Below are 22,753 nucleotides of genomic sequence, written 5' to 3' on the forward strand. Positions count from 1 at the left end.
TTCGAAACAGGTGCTATTATCATTCTTATTGTACAGAAGAGGAGACCAAAGTACAGAGATGACAGGTTGTGCTGTGTTAGTCTCTCAGTTGTGTCTGACTCTTTGAGACCCCATGGGTTGTAGCCCGCCAGGCTCCTCTGTCCATGGGATTTTCATTATTATTATTATTATTTTTTTAATTTTTCAGTGGGTTTTGTCATACATTGATGTGAATCAGCCATAGAGTTACACGAATTCCCCATCCCGGTCTCCCATCCCACCTCCCTCTCCACCCGATTCCTCTGGATCTTCCCAGCCCAACAGGCCCGAGCACTTGACTCATGCCTCCCACCTGGGCTGGTGGTCTGTTTCACCACAGATAATATACATGCTGTTCTTTTGAAACATCCCACCCTCCCCTTCTCCCACAGAGTTCAAAAGTCTGTTCTGTACTTCTGCGTCTCTTCTTCTGCCCTGCATATAGGGCCATCGTTACCATCTTTCTAAGTTCCGTATATATGTGTTAGTATACTGTAATGGTCTTTATCTTTCTGGCTTACCTCACTCTGTATAATGGGCTCCAGTTTCATCCATCTCATTAGAACTGATTCAAATGAATTCTTTTTAATGGCTGAGTAATATTCCATGGTGTATATGTACCACAGCTTCCTTATCCATTCATCTGCTGATGGGCATCTAGGTTGCTTCCATGTCCTGGCTATTATAAACAGTGCTGCGATGAACATTGGGGTGCACGTGTCTCTTTCAGATCTGGATTCCTCAGTGTGTATGCCCAGAAGTGGTATTGCTGGGTCATATGGTAGTTCTATTTCCAGTTTTTTAAGAAATTTCCACACTGTTTTCCATAGTGGCTGTACTAGTTTGCATTCCCACCAACAGTGTAAGAGGGTTCCATGGGATTCTCTAGACAAGAATACTGGAGTGGGTTGCCATTCCCTTCTCCAGGGGGTCTTCCCAACTCAGGGATCAAACCTGGGTCTCCTGCTTTACAGGCAGATTCTTTACTGTCTGAACCACCAGGGAGGCCCGATTCACAATACAATGGTGACTGCTGGGGCTAACCACACAGTTTCAAGGGATCAGCCAAGGAACTACCAAAGACTCCTTTCTAATACTTCTCAAGGGTGGCTAAGCTGCCCCTGTAGACCCTTACCCCCACTCCATCCAACCTACAAAAGCAGCAGATGGAGGCTTTTTGAAGGTAGGGTTGTCTTGGAAGAGGGAATTTGCATTAGTTGAGTCATCAGGCCTACTTGAGGACCTGAATTCCTTCCCTCCTCATGGTGATCAAAGGACTCCTTCAAGCTAAATGAGATAGAACTGCTGATATGTCCTATAGGAGCAGTTGAACCGAGTTCTTTATTGGCAGGGGCTGTGTCTTTGGGGGTCTCCAGATCTGCAGTTCCTAGAACTGTGCTAGCCACAGGGTGAGAGGTCTGTGCGACAGTGAGGGACTCCTAGCTATGCTGGAACCTTTCTTTGTATGCTTCCACTGGCTGAGGAACACCCAGAAAGGAGATGAAAGGGTTGGGCTTTGAGTTTCTTATGATCTAGACAGGGAGATGGAGAACAGAGAGCAACTGAGAAAAGAAAAGAAAAAAAGAGACCAGCACAAGAAGACAAAGAGAAAATTCCAGTTGCCAAATATGAAAACTGAAGACCATCTGGAAGGAGGGCTTCATAAAGATTGCAGTTATTGCTAACTTCATTTAGTAGATGTCAAAACAAGATACAGAAAGATGATGAAGGGCATGGATTTATGCCCGTTGTGCAATCGGACACGCCAGAAAGATTCAGTCACTTTGATTCGCTGGGGCCTGTCTCCCAGTTCTTATGAGTGAGTGGGGCTCAAAGACATGGGATCATTATTGCAGGAAAAATCATGATAATGAAACTTGCTGGAGAATCGTGATTATGTCTTACAGCTGCATCTGATTCCACTGCATTTGTTCCCGTCGACTCAGAGTCACTTGAGTAATTGAGCCTGAGTTAGGGAGGCTGCCAGTGATGGGCCTGGCAGCAGGCACTGGATCTGAGAAATGGAGTGAAGAGGTGGAGAGGGATGAACTTTCAACCAGAACATTGAGCAAGGGGATTAGAGACGCCTCTTTACAAATAGGGAGCAGGTTTGTGCAGACTGTTGTTTATGAGTGAGGGCCTAGGAGCCATACTGTCTGGCTCCAGATTCCAGCTCTGCTTAGTGACTTCTAGTAGCTTATTCATTCTGGCACCAGAATGTGGCATGTTGATTAACCCCTATATGCCTCTGTTCTTTTGTCCATAAAATGGAATTGTTAACAGTGTCTACCTCACTGGATTGTAGTGATTGTTACATAAAATAGTGTATGTAAAGTCTTTGACATTGAGCTAGTGCTTAACAAATGTTTGCTATGATTGTTATCTTTTGCCATATTTTTTACACTGTGGTTTCAACCTATTAATAGATGAGAAAAATCATTTAAGTAGTCATGACTTGGGTATTTCTTTAATAAAATAGCATTGCATGAAAAATGAGTGCCTTAAGTGTTGTAAATGTTTCATGAAACTTTTTAAGGGGTTTATATGCATGTATAATATAACTGTATACACATAAATACTTATACACATATATGGGTGTTATGTTAAAATATGCATATACTTATATGTGTAAATATATACATGTACTTATACAAATCCATAAAAACACTTATTCACATGCATACATACATGCACATAAACACAGGCATATGCATTCACAGATACAAAAACATGCATGTGCAGACATGCACACACATGCACACCTACATATATACAGATACATATTCATGTATATACACATACATATACAAACACATAACGTACTAATAAATGTAAACACTCTCATAATACATATAAAGCCATATATACACACATCAATGTATATATACACACAAAAATGCAAATGAATACACACATATCTAGACATGCACAAACATACATACAGAGATACTTGTTCACTCATGTGATGATAGTATACATTCACACACACATACATATATACCACTTGCTCAAATAAAAACACCCACCCACATATACCTATATAATACATACAGTACTCTTCTGTTGGCATGAAAATCAGATTCTAAATTTCAGGTCTGCCTTTGCAGACCATGTTTAGACTAGATCAATCCTCAGACCCTAGCATACTTGATGCCACTGGAGAAAAACATCTGATCACACTAGAAGCATTTTATAATCATTATTGGCAGATTTAAATACTGCTTTGAAACCATTTATCTGTATTAGCTACTCAGAAAAGACTTGTGACATCAATCATTCATATTCAGATCCTTAACTTCTGGGAGGTATTTGGACTTGGGTTATATCACCAAAGCCTGACTCCATGGGACAGACCAGTGCTTCTGGGAATTGTTTCCACTGTCTAATTTTGGAACAGTTGATTCCTCACTAGAATTCAAAGAGAAGGGGAATTTGTATGAATGAAACCTGTCACAAAAATGGACAGAGAAGCCCCAAATTAGAGAGGAGATCTTTAAGATTTAGGCAACATAAAGGAGTTTTTAAATGTGTGACTAGAGAAGATAAGTTGTATTTTCAACCTCTTTCAAAAGAAATGTGCAAATGAGCAGCCTACTGTCTTCATTAAATGGGGGAGGGGGAGTAGGTACTAGATATATTTGAAAGCCAAGAATCCTGGATCTCTCTTATGTGGTGATGGAAAAGGTTTGGAAAACTTCAGAGTTCAGCCCACATGTGAAAGTTGAAGATTGAGAGTACCAGGTAGACAGTAGAGATAGCTGACAAGAAAGAAGAGTGGGGATTTCCCTGATGGCGCAGTGGGCAAGAATTCACCTGCCAATGCAAGGGACATGGCTTTGATTCCTGGGTTGGGAAGATTCCACAAGCTGCAAAGCAACTAAGGCTGTGAGCCACAACTACTGAGTCTGTGTGCTGCAACTACTGAAGCTTGCATGCCCAAGAGCCCATGCTCTGCAACAAGAGAAGCCACTGCAATAAGAAGCCCATGGACTACAATGAAGAGTAGCCCCCACTTGCTGCAATTGGAGAAAGCCTGCACAAAGCAATGAAGACCCAGTGCAGCCAAGAATAAAATAATTTTTTTAAAAAAGAAAGGAGAATTGGGCACACTGTTGACATATAGCCAACTTGATTCTTTTGTCCCCTACAAAGATATCATCCCTGTGTTGAGTTCTGAGGACATAGAGAAGAATAAAAGACAGCCTCTGACCTCTAGGAACTCAAAATCTTACCCCACCCTTACTCTGCCAATTTTGAACTTGTTACCCTAGAGCCAATGGTAAAGATGGCTAACCATCCAACCAAATTCATGTTCCCCTTCCATTGTGTGGAGTGGTCAGAAGAAAGTGACTGTCCTGTTGGGAACTACATTCTTAGTCTTCATGAGAGTTTGATGACGTCATCTGTCTAGTTCTCACAAATAGCACATGAGTAAAGAGAGTGTATCATCTCTAAGCAATCGTGCATTTTCTCCACCCAACTTTCTCTTTTCACTGTTCTGATACAAAGGAGTATAGTGATCAAGGAAGCTGCATATTGAAGATAAAGGAGCCACAATGTATAAGGAGTTTGGGTCCCTGAGTCACTGCTTAGAAGAAAACTGCCTGTCTAACAGGAACACCTGTTTGGATTTTTAAATGCATGAGAAGTAAAGTTCTATTGTGTTTGAGCCAATCACATATCTGAGTCTGCTTGCTTTATCAGTTACCTTGTTCTGGGGCTTCCCAGGTGGCACCAGTGGTGAAGAATCCACCTGCCAGTGCAGGAGACACAAGAGATGCAGGTTTGATCCTTGGGTCAGGAAGATCCCCTGGAGAAGGAAATGGCAACCCACTCCAGTATTCTTGCCTGGAGAATCCCATGGATAGAGGAGCCTGGTAGGCTACAGTCCATGGGGTCACACAGAGTTGGACATGACTGAGCACACATGCACACCTTATTCTAATACAATTACCTTAAGCGAGATGCATCTTTCTTGATTTATCATTTAGATTAGAACATTCCCTAAGTCTGGTGGTTCTATTAGTCAATCCAGGCTGCTGTAGCAGAGTTGCCATGGATAGAGGCTTATAGGAAACAGAAATTTATTTCTCACAGCTCTGGAAGCTGGAAAGTCCAAGATCAACGTGCTGGGAGATGTGATGTCTGATGAGGGCCACCTCTCTGGTTCATAGATGGCCTTCTCAGTGGTCCTGATGTGTTGGAATGGGAGAGAGTGAACTAATCCCATTTAAGGGCCTCCATCCTCATGACTTAATTGCTTCCCAAAGACCCCCACATTCTAATTCCATCACCTTGAGGGAGATTTCAACATATGAATTTTGAAGACAAAAATATTCTATCTGGCACTCATGAATTCACAATAATGTGAGGCTATCTACAAAAATCTCTACTGATTTTGGTCATTAGTACTTGTGCTCTGCAAGTTGGTGTTGTTCAGTTGCTCAGTTGTGTCCGACTCTTTGCAACCCCATGGACTGCAGCACACCAGTCTTCCCTGTTCATCACCATTTCCCAGAACTTGCTCAAATTCATATCCATTGAGTCAGTGATGCCATCCAACCATCTCATCCTCTTTTGTCCCCTCCTCCTGACTTCAATCTTTCCCAGTGTCAGGGTCTTTTCTAATGTCAGGTCTTAGCATCAGGTGGCCAACGTATTGGAGCTTCAGCTTCAGCATTTGTCCTTCCAATGAGTAGTCAGGATTGCTTTCCTTTAGAATTAACTGGTTTGATCTCTTTGCTGTCCAAGGGACTCTGAAGTGTCTTCTCCAATACCACAGTTAAAAAGCATCAATTCTTCGGCACTCAGCTTTCTTTATGGTCTGACCTCACATCCTTACATGACTACTGAAAAAACCATAGCTTTGACTAGATGGACTTTGTTGGCAAAGTGATGTCTCTGCTTTTTAATATGCTGTCTAGGTTTGTCATAGCTTTTCTTCCAAGAAGCAAGCATCTTTTAATTTCATGGCTGCAGTCACCATCTGCAAGGAGGGGAAGATTTTAATAAAGGAGAAAAGCACTTAAATTATTATTGATCTTCAGATACTTTAGTTGGTGCCAAGCATATAAAGATTATTTTGTTTAGTAAACAATTAAGAAACACTAGGCACTGTTATAAATACTTTATAATTATTAACATTAAATTTTCTCCAGAATTCTATGAGCTAGGTTCAATTATTTCCTCCACTTTACATATGAATAAACTGAGGCAAAGCAAGGTTCAATAATGTGCCCAAGGTCACATGCTGATAAGCAGCAGACTAGGGAGGAAAACCCAGGCAATTTGGCTCCAGAGCTCTTATTTTTATCCGCCATAGCAGATTACCTCCCATTCGTGGATGAATGATTTTCTCCCACCCTCCTCTTGGTGGGAAGCAGATCTGGTTTCCTTCCCTCAACCATAAAATAGGTAGTGGTTTTTCAAGGAGTGTTCGAGATCGTGGTTTTGCTTTGGGCAGAAGATGGCCTTCTGGCCCTGGACTCTTCCTGAATTAGAAAGTAGCTGACTGCCACCTACTGCCTCCGCGATCCCATTTTGAGCATTCCTTGGAGGTTGTGCACGCATGCACACAGAGGGAGGCAGCCAGCCCCACTGAGCTGCTTTGCTTGTGAGAATTAATAGGATCACAGCACACAGTGGTATGATTGCAAATAGAAATACCGCTCTGTTCAAACAAATCTGTTTCTTGCTTCATGCCAAGAACTACAGTGGGTAAACTTGCATTCAAATTGGCCTTGGTGCATGGAATGTTGTTTCTTCTATAACAAACCCTTGGCCTTGGTCATATCTCCCTAGTCCAAGATCCCAGTGAGGGAGCATTCAGGGCAGACATGGCCCATGGCTCTGAGATGTCTGGGGTCTGCTGTGTCTTTGGGTGAAATGAGTGTAGACAGGTCAATACCCCACCAGTAGCAGGCATCTCTTGTCTTCACTGAAACTGATCAAAGTTGGGTTATTAATTCATATATACCCCTTTCCTTACTCCCTACTTAGATGTTCCTATGGGAGTTTTTAAGTCTTTTCTCTATCACTTTTTATTCTTAAGGGTTGAACTCATCACTACCTCTACTAACCTCATCCCTGTCTGTGTCTGTATCATTTATTTAAAAATCTCAAGAACATGACGTTTCTACATGTTTATGTCTTTAGGTATAAAACCATGAGGACTTAGAGTATCAGAGCTGGGAGGGCCCTTAGAGATGATCTTCTCCCCAAACTCCTTCATTCTATAAACAGGGAAACTGCGGCCTAGGGGAGGGTGTGTTCCCAGAAGTGGAAGTGAATACAATGACTGTTGAAGAGTTGACCTATGACCCTAAGTCAAGGCTGTGACACTAATGAGCCACATTTACATGGACAAGATATTGGTGTACTTTGGTGTTGGCCTCCTAAACAGTACACTTGGCAGCAGAGTCCAGACTACTGTTCAGAGGACCACATGATTTAGTGAGGGTTCTGAGCTGGTAAGAAAAAAACTGTAGCCCATGCTAAAGAGAAGAAATAATAATAGATACCAAACATCAAGCCACCTCCTCTAGGTCAGCTGTTGTGTTGTGTGCTTATGTGCTCAATTTGCGAAGCAACAAAGGGTTAACTATCTCAGCTGTATTACCTCATCTTGAGCCCCACTGTAATCTTCCAAGGTTGGTTCTGTTATCTTTATTTTACAGATGATAAACAGAAGCAGAAATATATTAAATATCTTTCCAAGGGTCACAGAGCAAGTAGTTGCAGACTCAGGATTCATACTGAGTTGATGTCACAATCCATGTGTTAAACACTGAGCCATGTGACTGCTTGGCCACAGTATGAGACTCTCAGATGCACCTGGAAGTGTACCTCGATGTCCCCCTTCACTAATCTGATAGCACTTTGCCCATTTTATTTGGGAGAATCAGTAGTAGCATCTTAGAACCATGCCTTGGCTGGCAACTAAGCCTTACTATGGACCCTAGGAAGTGACAGGAGAAGAGTGGTTTTCATAGCCCATTGTCCCCAAGTAACTGATCATTTCCCCAGGTGACCCACTGGCATGTGGCCTTCTGTGGTTACTCCACAAATGATGTGCACTACAAACCCCTTCACACTAAGGAGTGTGTGAGACTGCAATACTTGTCCATACCAGCTAGGTCTCATCCTCTTCACTCCTTCAACCACATAATGAAGAAGAAAAATGAGAATTAAGTTTGTCTTTTCTGAATATGCTCTTGAATGAAGCTATGTCTCCTGATACTTGAGAACTGGGCAAAGTCTGGTGATATTAGCTAATATTTATACAACACATTGCATATTCAGTTGCTAACTTTAGTGCATGATATAGCCATTAATTCACTTAATCTTCACAAGGACCTTAAGAGGTCAATATACTTTTATTATTATCATCATCACCATTTTACAGATTTAGAGGGCTTCCCTGGTAGCTCAGTTAGTAAAGAATTCACCTGCAATGCAGGAGACCCTGGTTTGACTTCTGGATCGGGAAGATCTGCTGGAGAAGGGATAGGCTACCCATTCCAGTGTTCTTGGGCTTCCCTTGTGGCTCGGCTGGTAAAGAATCTGCCTGCAAAGCAGGAGACTTGGGTTCGATCCTTGGGTTGGGAAGATCCCCTGGAGAAGGGAAAGGCTACCCACTCCACTTTTAGAAACTGAGGCACAGAGAGATAAGGTAACTTGCTCAAGTTCACACAGCTAGGGAGTGGTGAAGTCAGCCTTTTAAACCTAGACAGTGTGACTCTGGAATATGCACCCATGATCATCACACTGGCGTACCTCAGGGACAGAAGATGTGGCCTAAGTGTGAGCCTGCACAGCTTTTGAGGACAGGCCACCTGTGCTCTGACTCTTGAGTTGGCCCTGGCAGGTCACTGACAGAGACTGGAGTGTGGTGCACTGGCCCTGATGTTTGGTGTGTGGTTGTTTGCCCGTCTGCCCTCTCTGTCCTGCAGCTCATTCAGGGCCACCAAGAGCAAGAACAGTCAACACCCAGGAGATTAACACTCTGGGCTTATCCTCCTTTTCCTGCAAAACTGGAAATTGATCCCTTTTTCGTAGTCAGTGGGTTCTACTCTGGCTAATTCTTTTGTGGACCATATTAACCAATTCACATGAAATGCAGTTAAAACCAACACTTACCTTGTTAGGTCTTCTCTCTGGAGAAAAGTGAGTGGATCCATTCATCAGTTGTGTAGGTAGTCAAATCATCTCCAAATTGGAGCGGTCCCAAGAACTTTCAGCTAGCAAAAGTATATGATTCTGCGGGTGAAGATCAGGACCCCTAAACATTTTTGCAGTTTCCACCAATTGCCAAAAAATATTTGAAGCTCAGCCTCAACGAGTTCAGAGTCCGGAATCCCAATGTTTCACCGCAAAGGAGAAGCCAGTGGCAAGTAGAATTTGATATTTGTTGTCCTTACATTCAGAAAAACTAGTGGTTTTAAATATTACAAGCTGTTATTTTTAGAGGTCCCCAAACTCTTACTCACTCTAGGTTTAGAAGGCTGATCTAAATAAATAAAAAATAATAACAATAACTTCTGCTTAAATTAGGTCTGTCTCAGTTTCCACGGCATCTTATCTGTTAGACTCAGTATTCTCACCTGGATCTGTGCTTAGCCTTTGGGATGGCAGTGTTTGCTTTTAGGTTTACAGAACTAGCATCGCTCAGTGGATTCCATTACACTCTTGGAAACAGAGGATTTGTGGAGACTCATTGGTGGTGCTGTATTTGATTCCTGGCATCAGTGTTTGGTCCTAGTCTTCACATGACTCTGTGGGTAACCGGGACTTGATAGAATCATAGATGATGAATTTTCAGCAAGTTCTTAGTCTCCGGCTACATTGATCTATAGCAGCTTCTGCAGGTCATATTCCCAGGCTGACCCTAATAAGCAGATACCCCAGGGAAATAATTTCAATGCAGAGAGTATGGAAGCAACTAGGATTTGGACAATGTGTAAATCTTCATTTTGCCCTACAAGAAACTTAACTGCAAGGGAAAAATCTTTTCATATGTCAGAAGGTCCACTCTAAATCTATTTCCTCAAAAAAATAGACACACAAACAGGTAACCATACAAACAGTACCTTTTGTAGGCCTTGCTTAGAATGGGAAGAAAATATGATTAAACTGATAAGTGCAAATTTCCAAAGAAACTAGCAAGAAGGAAAGGGTAGACTTCTATGTTACAATATGCATGACAGTGGGAAATGAAAGAATGTGTAGCAAGGTTAGCAGATGGAATGGCCTTAGTCTTTCTTTGGGCATATCATGTACAAATAATATTCCATTTAGAAAATACATATGCAAGTACCATATTGTATAATCACTCCCGACTCTCAAAGTTTTTTAATGGTGTTTTTTCTAATCAAGTGACACCTTCTGTTAAACTTCCTGTCTTCAGTTTCTTCTTAAAATTGTCTTATTTTTTAATCAAATTGCAATTGGAGCAGAAACTTTGGGAAGATCAATCTAAATAGATCTTTCTCCTTAGCTTCCTTATCTTTCAAAGGAAAAGTCTGCATGGGTACATGTCTTAATCTGGGCTCCATGGATGGGCTTCATGGCTCTCTCTAAACCCCAGGCAACTGTATGTAAGATTGTGTGTGCGTGTGTAAATACACATGTGCAGTGTTCTGAGGAAAGTGTCTATGGCTTTCCTCAGAATCTCTGATATTCACATAACCCCAGAAAACTGAGAATTTCTGAGTTAGATGCTTTCTGAGTTCTTGTGTGACTCTAAAGTTCAAAGAGATTTGCTAAGCAGATTCATTACAGCTCATCCTTAGTTGAGTGGAAGGTAATAGGAAATTCAACAGGTAGACCGGGGAAGGCCGTATCATATTTGCCATTGTCAAGCATAATTGAAGGTCTAACTATGTAATGAGGTAATCTATTGTGTGATCTTAAATTGGAGACAGCAAACGTAATAAAGACTAATAATTTGCACGCCTGAATAATTTTAAGTCGTTTGGAACACTGAAAGATCTTCAAGTTCACTTTATTTTCAGTGCTGTTTATTATCATGCTAACTGCCTACTTTTCATTCTTTTTGCATTTCCACAGATATCCTGTGGACTTTCAGAGTAAGCTACCCAAATACAGAATAAACATGTGAGGGAGAGGAGATGAGAATGAAGCTGACTATAATTGCAACTAGGTCAAATCTATTAATATGTGATATTTATGTCTCTGCATGGTTGAAGCTGCAAATCCTTTTGCATAACATTTCCTCTTGCTTTGATAGAAAATTTCTCACTCAAAATACTTCAAAACCAGCATTTTAATTTTTATCACCTCTGAAAATTTCATTCTTAACCAGAGAACCAAGTTATCATGCTAAAATAGATGTCATTGGATTACATCACTTTGCCTGGTGTGAAACTCTCTCTCTCTGTCTCTCTCGTTAATTTCACTGTTGCCTATCAGAAATGCACCTGTGAAGTTGGGGGCGATTAGAGGATAGAGCTAATGAGAACCAAGGTCACGGAGTCAGTCTCTGTAAGAGTATTAACTTCGTTATGTTTCCTGGCCACAGACTGTACCCCAATCTTAGCCAGAGGACTCTTGGGGTCAAGGGAATGCAGGAAGGAGATGACTCAGTGTAAACCCATCCCCCATGACCACAGAGACAGCTCAAAGAACACCCATTTCAGGATCTTCCAATGTCCATGTTGGAAAGAATCTCAGGCCTCTTCTCCTTTCCTCCCCATCTGATGTGCAGCAATTTTGTAAAAGGATTAGTCAGTCTTCTCTTGAGTACCTCCAGTGACAGAGAACTCATTGCCTTCCAGTGCCAACCATTCAATCTTTTTTTAAAAAATTTATTTTATTGAAGTATAATTGATTTACAATGTGTTAATTTCTGCTATACAGCAAAGTAACTCAGTTATATAGATATATATTCTTTTCCATTATGATTTATCACAGGATATTGAATATCATTCCCTGTGCTATACAGTAGCCAACCATTTAATCTTGAAGAAGTTCTGATGAATTCTTGCTTATGTGAATTGCAACCTTCTGTCATTCTGTAAACTGGTCTGAGGCCCTCCCTGTGAGATCAAAAAATAAGACTCCAAACCAATCTCTTACAAGTTGGAAAATAGCAAAATTGAACTTAGGGCTTATGGTTGTCCCTCCCCATGGCCATTCTTATTGGCTTTTGTCAGCAGAGAGGGCCCTTGGTCAGAGAAGCAAGCACTTAAGCAGAAGTTCCGATTCTTTTATATAAGGGACTTGATATAGCATTCAGGAAGTGAGTTTAAATTCCCTTTCTGTTTTTGAGGCCAGTTTCATATGTAGCACACGCAGATAGATGGGTGATACAGAAAGGATCGCTAGAGAGCTAGTCATCAGCCCTCAGCCATCAAAAAAACTTGCAATGGAGCATTGCCTCCGGGCTGAAGATTTTGATATTTATGAGTAGTTCAGACCAATCTGTCATTGAGGGCCTATTGGAAAGACCTTTGAATGACACGATTGACTTTTAGTCCCATCACAAGACATGTACTCATTCATTCATCCTTTCAAAAGGCACTTATTTAGGACTTTCTATGCCCTAGATGTTAGGGATATGATGATGGCCAGCTGGGGGGTATATATGTCAAATAAAGAATCACCCAAAGTAATAGATCATTACAGACCATGATTAGTGATAGAAAGGAAAATGACAGATTATACTCAGAACATATATCCTTCTCCAGGGGATCTTCCCAACCCAGGGATTGAACATAGCTCTCCTGCACTGCAGGCAGACTCTTTACCCACTGAGCCACCAGGAAGGCCCTTAGAACATATAACAGGTCTCACTTACCTGAGAATTTCAAGGAAGTCTTGCCTGACATTTGAGTTAATATATAAGGGGTAAATAGGAATGAATAGTAAAGGATACAGAGATGGGGGAAGCATTGCAGGCAGAGGCCCCATGGGAGAGAGGTTTAAGAAGAAACACAGAATATTCAAGGAACTGAGAGAGGGCTGCTGTTGGTGAAATTCAGAGATGAGGATATGATAAAAGATGAAGAGGTCTTATGATATAAAAGTGGAGAGGCCATCTCTACTCTTTTCAGCAAATGCCATGAACATTCCTCACCTTCAGTTCTTTCCTTGTTCTGTTCTTATCCTGGGAACATTCTCCTGGTCATCCATCTCTTACACAAAGCCTTACTCATCTTGTTCTCTGAACTTTGGCATCCAGAAAGTGGGGGTGAAGGCAAAGGGCTCTCATGTATATTCAACACTTGCCATTCACCAAGCTGAGTCCTTTATACATATGATCTTTAACACCCATATCCTAACACTGTGAGCTAGTGCCCTTTCCACCATCTTACCACGGGAGAAATTGGCTCTCAGAAATCCTGAGTCATTGGTCCAGTGTCAGATAGCTTAACTAATAAGCCCAGATGAAAATTCAGGTTTGCCTGACTCCAAAGATTCTGCTCTTTCTCATACATTGACTTGCTTGCAAGGTCACATTCAAAGAAAGAGTATTCTGAACATCAAGGAAAAAAATGTGAAAAACAACATAATTAGCATTATAGATGTTGTCTCAGAAGGAGCCCAAGGTCCCCATTCCAATCTCAGTGTGTCACACCTTCATGAAGTTCTTTCTAAAACTTCTTCCTCCATGTCTTTCAATTACTTGCCTGCAGTGCAGATGTCCCAAACTCTCTTATTTTCATTCCCAATCTTTCCAAAACTTTCCCCAAACCTTGTCTGTGTTGCTGACTCTGGTCTTTCTTACTCTTAACTCTCATCTTCAGGAGTTATTCATCTCTTTCTTACCAGTACCTTTCTCCTCTGTCCAGTATTAATCCTTTGTGTGGTGTCAGTGATCAGGATGGCAGAAAAAGGATCTTTACAAATCAGGAGGAGCAGGAGATGACCTGAATGTCCAAATGGTTTAATTTAGATAGTAGTTCATTTTTTTCTTTACATTTATTTTTCTGCATCCACTTCAAAATTCTTTCAACTCTCAAGTGGTAAAGAATCTGCCTGCAATGCAGGAGACACAGGAGATGTGGGTTTGATCCCTGGGTCTGGAAGATCCTCTGGAGAAGGGAATGGCTATCCATTCCGGTTTTCTTGCCTGGAGAATTCCATGGACAGAGGAGCCTGGCAAGCTATAGTCTATGGGGTCACAAAGAATCGGACACAAGTGAGCCCACACACACAAACACAGTAATAACTGTCCAAAGTGATCCATAGTCTGCTTTCTGTTTCCTCATCTTGGGGGAGTCTGTTAATACCCACAGTCTTGAGCTACTCTGCACTTCCCAGCATCTCCTTTGCAGCTGGATTGGCCATGGACTAGTTCTACTCTATGGAGTTTGAGCAGATATGATACGTGTTATTTCTGCACTGAGATGGGTGAGTATCCAGTTTCTCTTTTCCAAACTTTTTTCCCTGTTTGCTGTTTGGATAATACTAGGTGACCTTAAAGCCACGATATGGAAGCACTCTGAGTCCTTGAGTCATTGCTTAGAAGAGAATCAATCCACATTAGACTATAATGTGAGTGAGAAATAAACTGTTGTTACATTGTTTTGTAACATTGTAGATGTAAGCATTGTAGATAGTGCTAATTAAGCTAATACTTTATTTTTTAATATTTTAGTTAAAATCATTAATAAGCTTATAATTGTAATGAAGTCCACTTTATCAGTCTTTTCATCTGTAGTTAGTATTCTTTATGCTCTGTTTTAAATTTTTGTCTAACTCAAGGTCATGGAGGCATTTTCTGATACTCTATTTTAGAAATTTTATTGTTTTGCCTTTTACATTTTGGTCTAACTAATATGCATATCAAGTTAATTTTTGTATAAAAAAATTTGAGGATCGTGGTTAACTTTCCATATGAATATGCAATGAATCCAGCATCACATATTGAAAAGACCATCCCTCTCTCACTGGGTTTCAGTAGCCCCTTCATTGAGTATCAGATATAGCAGATAGTCTCTAAAATGGCTTCATGGATCCCCACATTCTTTTCTTTTTTTTCAACTGTACATAAAGCTTATGGGATCTTAGTTCCCCCACCAGAGACTGAACCTGTGCCCTGGGCAGTGAGATCACAGAGTCCTAATCACTGGAACACCAAGGAATTCCTGTGACTCAGTTCTAACAAACAGATATGGCAAAAATGACTGGAGTCCCTTCTGTGATTAGGTTACCAAAGACCATGACTTCCATTTACCCTCGCTTTCTCTCCCTCTTCAGTAAAGAATTTCGTATTCTCCCCTTGTAATCTGGTGTGTGCTGTGCTGAGGTTGGAGGGAAGGAATGTCATAGGTCTAATGGTCTAGTTTGGTTGATATTGTGCAGAATAAGATGACACCGGAAAGGCATCCCCCTGACACTTGGACTATTAGAGGGAGCCTTGCCTGGTTACCTGCAGGACAAGACATCACAAACGAGTGCTCAGGTGCAAGATACAATCAAACCAAAAAATCCCAGGTGCTGCACTAGGTTGGGTCAGGATGCCTTGTATGTCAGAAAGGGGAGAGCCTACCCCATCTGAGTTACATGACAGGAAGCCAAATTTATCCAGATTTTGTTATCTGGAGTTAACCTTCTGTCAGTAGTATTACCACATATAAAATTGACCTCTTTTTTCTGTTTTTATAAAATTCTGCTTAAGAAAAATCTGACCTATAAAATTTCATTTTCCAGCAGCATCAATTTTCTGCAAGATAAGACATAAATCAAATAAATATTTCTTTGTCCCCCTCCCTTTCATCCTTCTCCCATCTGGACATAAAACATGTATTTAGAATATAAACATGAGAGATGGGTAGGCGGGGCTGTGAAAGAATCAACATGCCTTTGGCTAGAGAGTTACTACATTCATCCTTGGAAAAGAAGGGGAAAAGGATAAAAAGAAATGACTTGTTCAATGTCCAAATTCTTATTTTATAGATGTAAAATGTCCATGTTGCTACAGGATTTCCATGGTCTGCAGCCATTCTCAGATAGTGGTCCTTTGTGCAGCTTGTTCAACAGAGTTGTACCAACCTATGGGAGGGAAGGCCAGGCTCACAGAAAGGTATTCATTTAGAAGAAAGCAACGCTAATGACCCACACAATTTCCTGAATTTGAGTGATATCACAGAAATCAGTTCCGTATCAGTTCTATAATTCTACTTAATCTATCAAGATAAGGTAATTATGTTTAATTTTGGTAAGGAGTACAGCAGTGACCTCCTGTTTTGGTATCAACTTTTCAATAAAGTGTTAATTATGGGCAAAAGCCAAGAACATCAACTTTCAGAGTCCAGAGAACATGCTTCTTTTCTTCTTGGTAAGTGAACTGCTAGTCCACTGCTAGTCCACTTCTAGTCCACTGCTGCTTCACCATTTTCTTGATTTAAGACCAAGGTTTAAGATACCAGAGATACAAGCCACAGTGGTGGCTGGAGTGGGGTTGACTTTTTACATGGACAATTTTCAATCAAACCACAGCCTGTCACTTTATTTCACAATTTACTGGGGTTCTAGGAATTCCGCAGTCTGCTAGTCCTGGCAGGAGGGGCAGAAGGTATTTTTCAGCCTCCATTTTGTCATTTATTCAGTTAATGTGCTTGGGCGCATCTTTATTCCTCTTCACCGGGCACGTGCGGCTGCTGACAGAGTGCCGGGGTCCCAGATTCCATCAGAGTCTGTGCAATGGGAAAGTCACATGAAAAAGAAGGGAGAGGTTCAGTTAAGTCTGTTTGGGTTGGGATATGTGCTTCTTATGAAGGATTGCCAGGGAGGGGAAAGCTTTAGGGAGTGGCTTTGCCACTTTACACAAAAGCAAAATAAAGCAATTTCACTTCCATTTCCTAGGAGCATGGCACAATCCCAAGCCACTTAGTTCCTGTTATTTATTCTTCCCTACAACTCTGTGAGGCAGATGCTATTATTTTAGGGAGGAAACTGGGTTAGACACAGAGAGAGTAAGAACTCCTTTGAAATTTCATAGGTTGTTAAGTAGTTAATCCAGGGTTCAAACCCAAGTCTGTCTGATTCCAAGATCCGTTCCCACAACTCACACAACACTGAGTTGTTATAGTAATAAGATGTTCAAGGGAGCGAACAATGGTGCATTTTACAATGGGAAAATATGCAGCCATTACAAAAATGAGAAAAATATGGAAAGATATCCAGTATATATTTTTGTTTATTTATATATTAAAAATGCCCAACATTCACCTACTATGTGGCAGCCACAGTTCTAGGTGCTAGAGAATATAAATACGCTGTCCTCCCAGGGCCTGTTGCAGCAAGATTTGGCTCAAGCAATAACCTAGCACTAACACTGTTATTCCTGCCCACAGTAAGTGCAGGGAACACAATAAGTTGGAGCTCTGTGACTGGAGGGGATGTTTCAGCTTGAGTGGAGTAGAAGGACATCTCCAAGGAGGTGAGATCTAAGTGATGAGAAGAAGGCAGTCGTTGTGCATTTCGGGGTCAGGGAGGACAGTAAGTACAAGTTGACAGAGAAGTGGAAAACATGTATGTCAGCTGGGATGGAAAGAAGGGAATGGGGGCTCAGGTGTAATGGGGGGACTGGGGACAGCAGTGGGGGGAGTGGTAGGAGATTTGAGGGGCTAGCAGGGGCCAGATCATACAGGACACTGTAGGCCACATTAAGGAGTTTAGATTTTATTTTTAGTGTTATGGAAAACCAGTGCTGTGTTGTAAGTAGGGAAGGAATATGATCTGGTTGCTTTGTAAGGACTGAAATGTGATAGTGCAAGAATGCAGCATTAAAGGCTATGGTGAGTGATGGCCAAAGGAGGTCAGCAAATATTCTTTCCTAAAATCAATTATGGGCTTCCCTCATGACTCAGACAGTAAAGAATCTGCTTGCAGTACAGGAGACCTGGATTCGATTCCTGGATCGGGAAGATCCCCTGGAGGAGGGCATGGCAACCCACTCCAGTATTCTTGCCTGGAGAATCCCATGGACAGAGGAGCCTGGTGGACTGCGGTCCATGGGGGTGCAAAAGAGTTGAGCATGACTGAGCAACTGACCGTGCATGCACAAAAGCAATTATAGCTCAGGCCCAAACTGATAAGACACCCATCTCTGGACCATGGAAATTGACAAAGGGCATATAATAAATTTAGAATTGTTTATTGTTTCTTTACGAAAACGCCTGAACCTCAGGTCAGAACAGTAGGAACTCAATGTTTTTAGTGTGGGGCTACTTCTCTCTCCCCTCCATCTATTAGCACAATTCTTTTAGGGTAGGACCAGCCATACAAGCAACAACTTTGTGGTCAGAGGTGGCTGAATTGGTTTGGAGTGCAGCAGAAAAAAAGACCTGTGCTCCTAGGACTCATAGGAAACAGAGCTGAGCTTGGTGACAAATGAATGGGAGGACGACAGCACAGCCTGCCTAGCTAGACTGACAGACTAGCCTTAAACTCAACTGGAAAATCCAGGAAATGAAACAACTGTGGTGGTCCTTGCCCAACTCCCACATGTCCCTGGCAGTCTAGAAGGCCATGCTCATGCTCAAAGCTGCCTGAATGCTGAGACAGCAGAGAGAGTCCTTGCTCCCCTTAAGTTCCTGGTGAAATGCAACAGAGGAAACATGAGAAAGCCTGATAGAAAATAGAAGCTGAGGCATACTTGTAAACTGCCTGAACTTTGAATGCAACATCCAGCCCACACAGAAACCCATCCAAAAAGGTGGAATACTTACCTTCTCAGGATTTCTAAGCATATGTCTAACCAGTCCTTGCCTGCTCACAAAGATATGGTGACACAGGGCTGACCCCTAAGAGACAGGCTTAAAAATTAAAAACAGAGTTTTCTAAAACCTGAGCAAAGACATTAGTAGCTACATGCTTTTGCATGTAAACAGATTTTACACAATGAGTCTAGAAAATCCATTAACTAAGTAACTAACAAAACGTGGCCAACAACAGCCTCTGGGGAATCAATCTAGAGGTCTTACACTTTTGTTGAAAAATATCCAGGTTTTAGATAACCAACAGTTCTCTGTATTGCCCAGAGAACTCCATTTAATATTCTATGATAGCCTATATGAGAAAATAATGTGAAAATGAATGAGTATATGCATATGTATAACTGAATCACTTTGCTGTACACTGGAAACTAACACAACATTGTAAATCAACTATACTCTAATAAAATTTTAATTTTTAAAAGTGAAAAAAAATACCCAGTTTTGAACAAAAATGTTGAGACTTTCAAAGAAACAGCAAAGTGTGACCCATATTTAGGGGGAAAAAAACAGTCAAAGAGGCTGACTCTGAGTTAACTTAAGATGTTAGATTTAGCACCAAAGACTTCAAAGCCACTGTTATAAATATGTTCAAAGAACTAAAAGGAATGATGTCTAAATGATTAAAATATGGTATAACAAAAATAACTCATCAAACAGAGGAACGAGAATCCTCATACAGTTGTGGTGAAGATGTAAAAGTGTTTCAGTCATTTTAAAATCAGCTCATCAATTTCTTAACATATGATGCAGCAATTTCACTCCTAGAAATCTGCCAAAGATAAATGAATACATGTGCCCACACAAACATATGAGTTCAAATGCTCATACCATCATTATTCATAATGTCCCAACCTGAATATAATCCAAATGACCACCAATATGTACATAGTACATAAAATGTGGCTTACCTAGTCAATGGAATATTATTTGCAATTGTTAATAAAAGAAATGAATAACTGGTATATGCAACAATATAGCTGAACCTGAAAAACATTGTGATAAGTGGAAGAAGCCAAAAAACTCTACATATTGTATGATTCCCTTTATTAACATGCTATTAAAAGGCATATTTACAGAGATCTGAAGCAAATCAGTGGTTGTCTAGGGATAGGGGTGGGAGTATGGATTAATTGTAAACATATAGGAACAAACTGTTTGGGGTGATAGAAATGTTCTGAAACTGGATTGTGGTTCTGGTTGCAAAACTCTGTAACTTTACAAAAAGTCATTTTTAATGCTTACAATAGATGAATTTTATATGTGTAAATTATACCACAATAGAAGTGTTAAAACTAAAATTAACATATTTTAAAGGCTGACAGAGGTCCCGTCTGGGGAACATCTTTGCTCTAATGCACCGGAGACTCCTCTCCCCTGCTGAGAGACACCAGAGCAGGTGGGAGGCACTGGAAAACAACACAGACAATGGCAAATGGTCAAATCTTGGAAACCTCTTTATCTTTATAGTTAAAAAGTCTTTACCCCTACCCAGAGACACCAGAGTGGTTGGGGGCATCAATAAGTGGATCTCAATATACCCTTCCCTTCCCCCACTGGGAACACCTTGCAGCCTGACCTTATGAAACCCTCAGTCATCACTAGCAGGAAACTCAGGAAGCCCTAGGGGCACAAGATGAATGAAGCAGACCAAAATAACACCACAGAGCCTCTGAAATCAAACTGCCATTGGAACCACAGCCCACAAAATTAGGTCAAGACCTGCATGCTAAACTAAAACAGGGTGAATGTCTGCTGAAATCAAAGAAGTAATAGTTCTCAGAGTCCTAATGTAATGAACAAAATGTCCAGGATACGCTTGAAAACCACCCATCATCACAAGAACTAGAAAATCACAACTTGAGTGAGGAATAACAATCAACTGATGCCAACACTGAGATGAATCAGATGTTGGAATTATCTGACAAGGATTTCAAAGCAGCTCTCATATAAATGCTTCTGCAATCAATTACAAATTCTCTTGAAACAAATGGAAAAATAGAAAATCTCAGCAAAAAGTAAAGTTATAAGAAAGAATCAAATAGAAATTGCAGAACGGAAAATTACAATAACTGAAATAAATAACTTGCTGAATGGGTTTAATAGTAGACTGAAGATGACAGAGGACATAAACTTGAGGACAAACTATATAAGTAACCCATTTTGAACAACAGAGAGAAAATAGACTGAAAGGAAACAGAGCCCGAGGGACTTGTGGGATTATAAAATATTCCAATGTTTGTATAATCAGTGCCTCAGAAGGATAGGAGATAAGGAGGCTAAAAGAGTATTTCAAGAAACAATGGCTGAAAAGTTCCAATTTGGCAAAAGACACAGAGCTACAGACCAAAGAAGCTAAGTGCACCATAAATAGGAAAGCCAAAAAAAGATAATAAGACACGGCATAATTAAACTTTTGAAAAATAAAGACAAAAAAAGTCTCAAAAGCAGCCAGAGAGCCATGGCATATTACCGATAGGGGCACACCATTCAAAAATGTATTTCTCATCTGAAAACATAGAGGCCAGAAGTGACACAACATTTTTCAAATGCTGAAAGAAAAGAATTGTCAACAGCAAATACTGTTTCAGGTATCTTTCAGGAATGAAGAGAAAATAAAAATGTTTTCAGGCAAAGAAAAACAAAAAAGAATTTATCACCATCAGACATACCATTAAATACTGGTTAAAGGAAATTCTTCAAACAGAAAGATAATGATAAAAGAGTGAAATCTGAAGCATCAGGAATGAAGAAAGAACAATGGAAAGAACAGAAGTGTGGGCACATATATTATCCATTTCCTCAGGAGTTTTATAATTATTATTAGTGGTTAAGTCAAATATAACATCATCTAATATTCAAAATAGTAATATTTAAAAGTGGGGAAGGTAGAAAGATCTAAATGGAAGTGAGGTTTCCAAGTCTTGAATGGTAAAAAGTTGATACCAGTAAACTGTTATAAGGTATATATTTATTTATTCTCTTAAATTTATTTATTTGGCTGCATAGTGTCTTAGTTGCAGCATGCAGGATCTTTAGTTGCAGTGTGTGGGATCTAGTTCCCTGACTAGGAATTGAACATGGACCCCCGGCATTGGGAGTGTGAAATCTTAGCCACTGAACCACCAGGGAAGTCCCTAAGGTACATATTTATATTGTGATACACCAAGCGGCCACTACACTCGTGTAGTGAAAACTTCACAAAGAGAGACTTAAAAACACTGTGAATGCATCAAGATAGATAGTAAAAAAAAATGTCTAAGCTGTCCACAGGAAGGGGAGAAAAGAAGAACAGATGAATGAGAATCAGAGGAATTAAATGAAGAAAACAATAATAAATTCAAGTGCTAAAATATTCATAATTACATGAAGTATAAAAGGTGTAAATAAAACAATTGAAAGAAAAAAGATTAGACAAGTAAAAACCATGTTACAAATATAAACTCCTTAGAAAAACTCTAATGCTTTTTATAGTTTCTTGAGTTTGGAACTTAGGTTATTGATTTGAGACCTGTGCTTATTTCTAATGTAAGCATTTAATGGCTTAAATTTCCTTCTCAGCGCATTTTTCAATGTCATAAGTAAATTCATTGGCACAAATAAGTTGAAAGTAAGAGAACGGGAAAAGAAGCAAATGCAAATATTGAAAAACCAGTGGCTATGGTAATATTTGATAAAGTAGATTTCTTTTTTTTTTTTTTCATTTATTTTTATTAGTTGGAGGCTAATTACTTCGCAACATTGCAGTGGGTTTTGTCATACACTGACATGAATCAGTCATGGAGTTACATGTATTCCCTATCCCAATCACCGGCCCAGGTGGGATGCATGAGACAGGTGCTCGGGCCAGGTGCACTGGGATAAAATAGATTTCTAATTTAAAAAGTTGCTACAAAGAGGGACACTGTTTAATAGGATCAATCAGTCAGGAAGATATTACAGTCCTAAAAGTGTGCATACCCAAAATCAGAGTTTCAAAATACATGGAACAA

General features: G+C 40.4%; 1 pseudogene; it reads left to right on the forward strand.

The window, feature by feature from the left end:
- The first annotated feature begins 15,840 nt into the window (after positions 1-15,840).
- On the forward strand, positions 15,841-16,094 carry LOC136154670 (small ribosomal subunit protein eS27-like pseudogene; annotated as a pseudogene).
- Positions 16,095-22,753: the final 6,659 nt, after the last annotated feature.

The sequence above is a fragment of the Muntiacus reevesi genome, chromosome X, assembly GCF_963930625.1.
Source record: "Muntiacus reevesi chromosome X, mMunRee1.1, whole genome shotgun sequence".
NCBI lineage: Eukaryota > Metazoa > Chordata > Mammalia > Artiodactyla > Cervidae > Muntiacus > Muntiacus reevesi.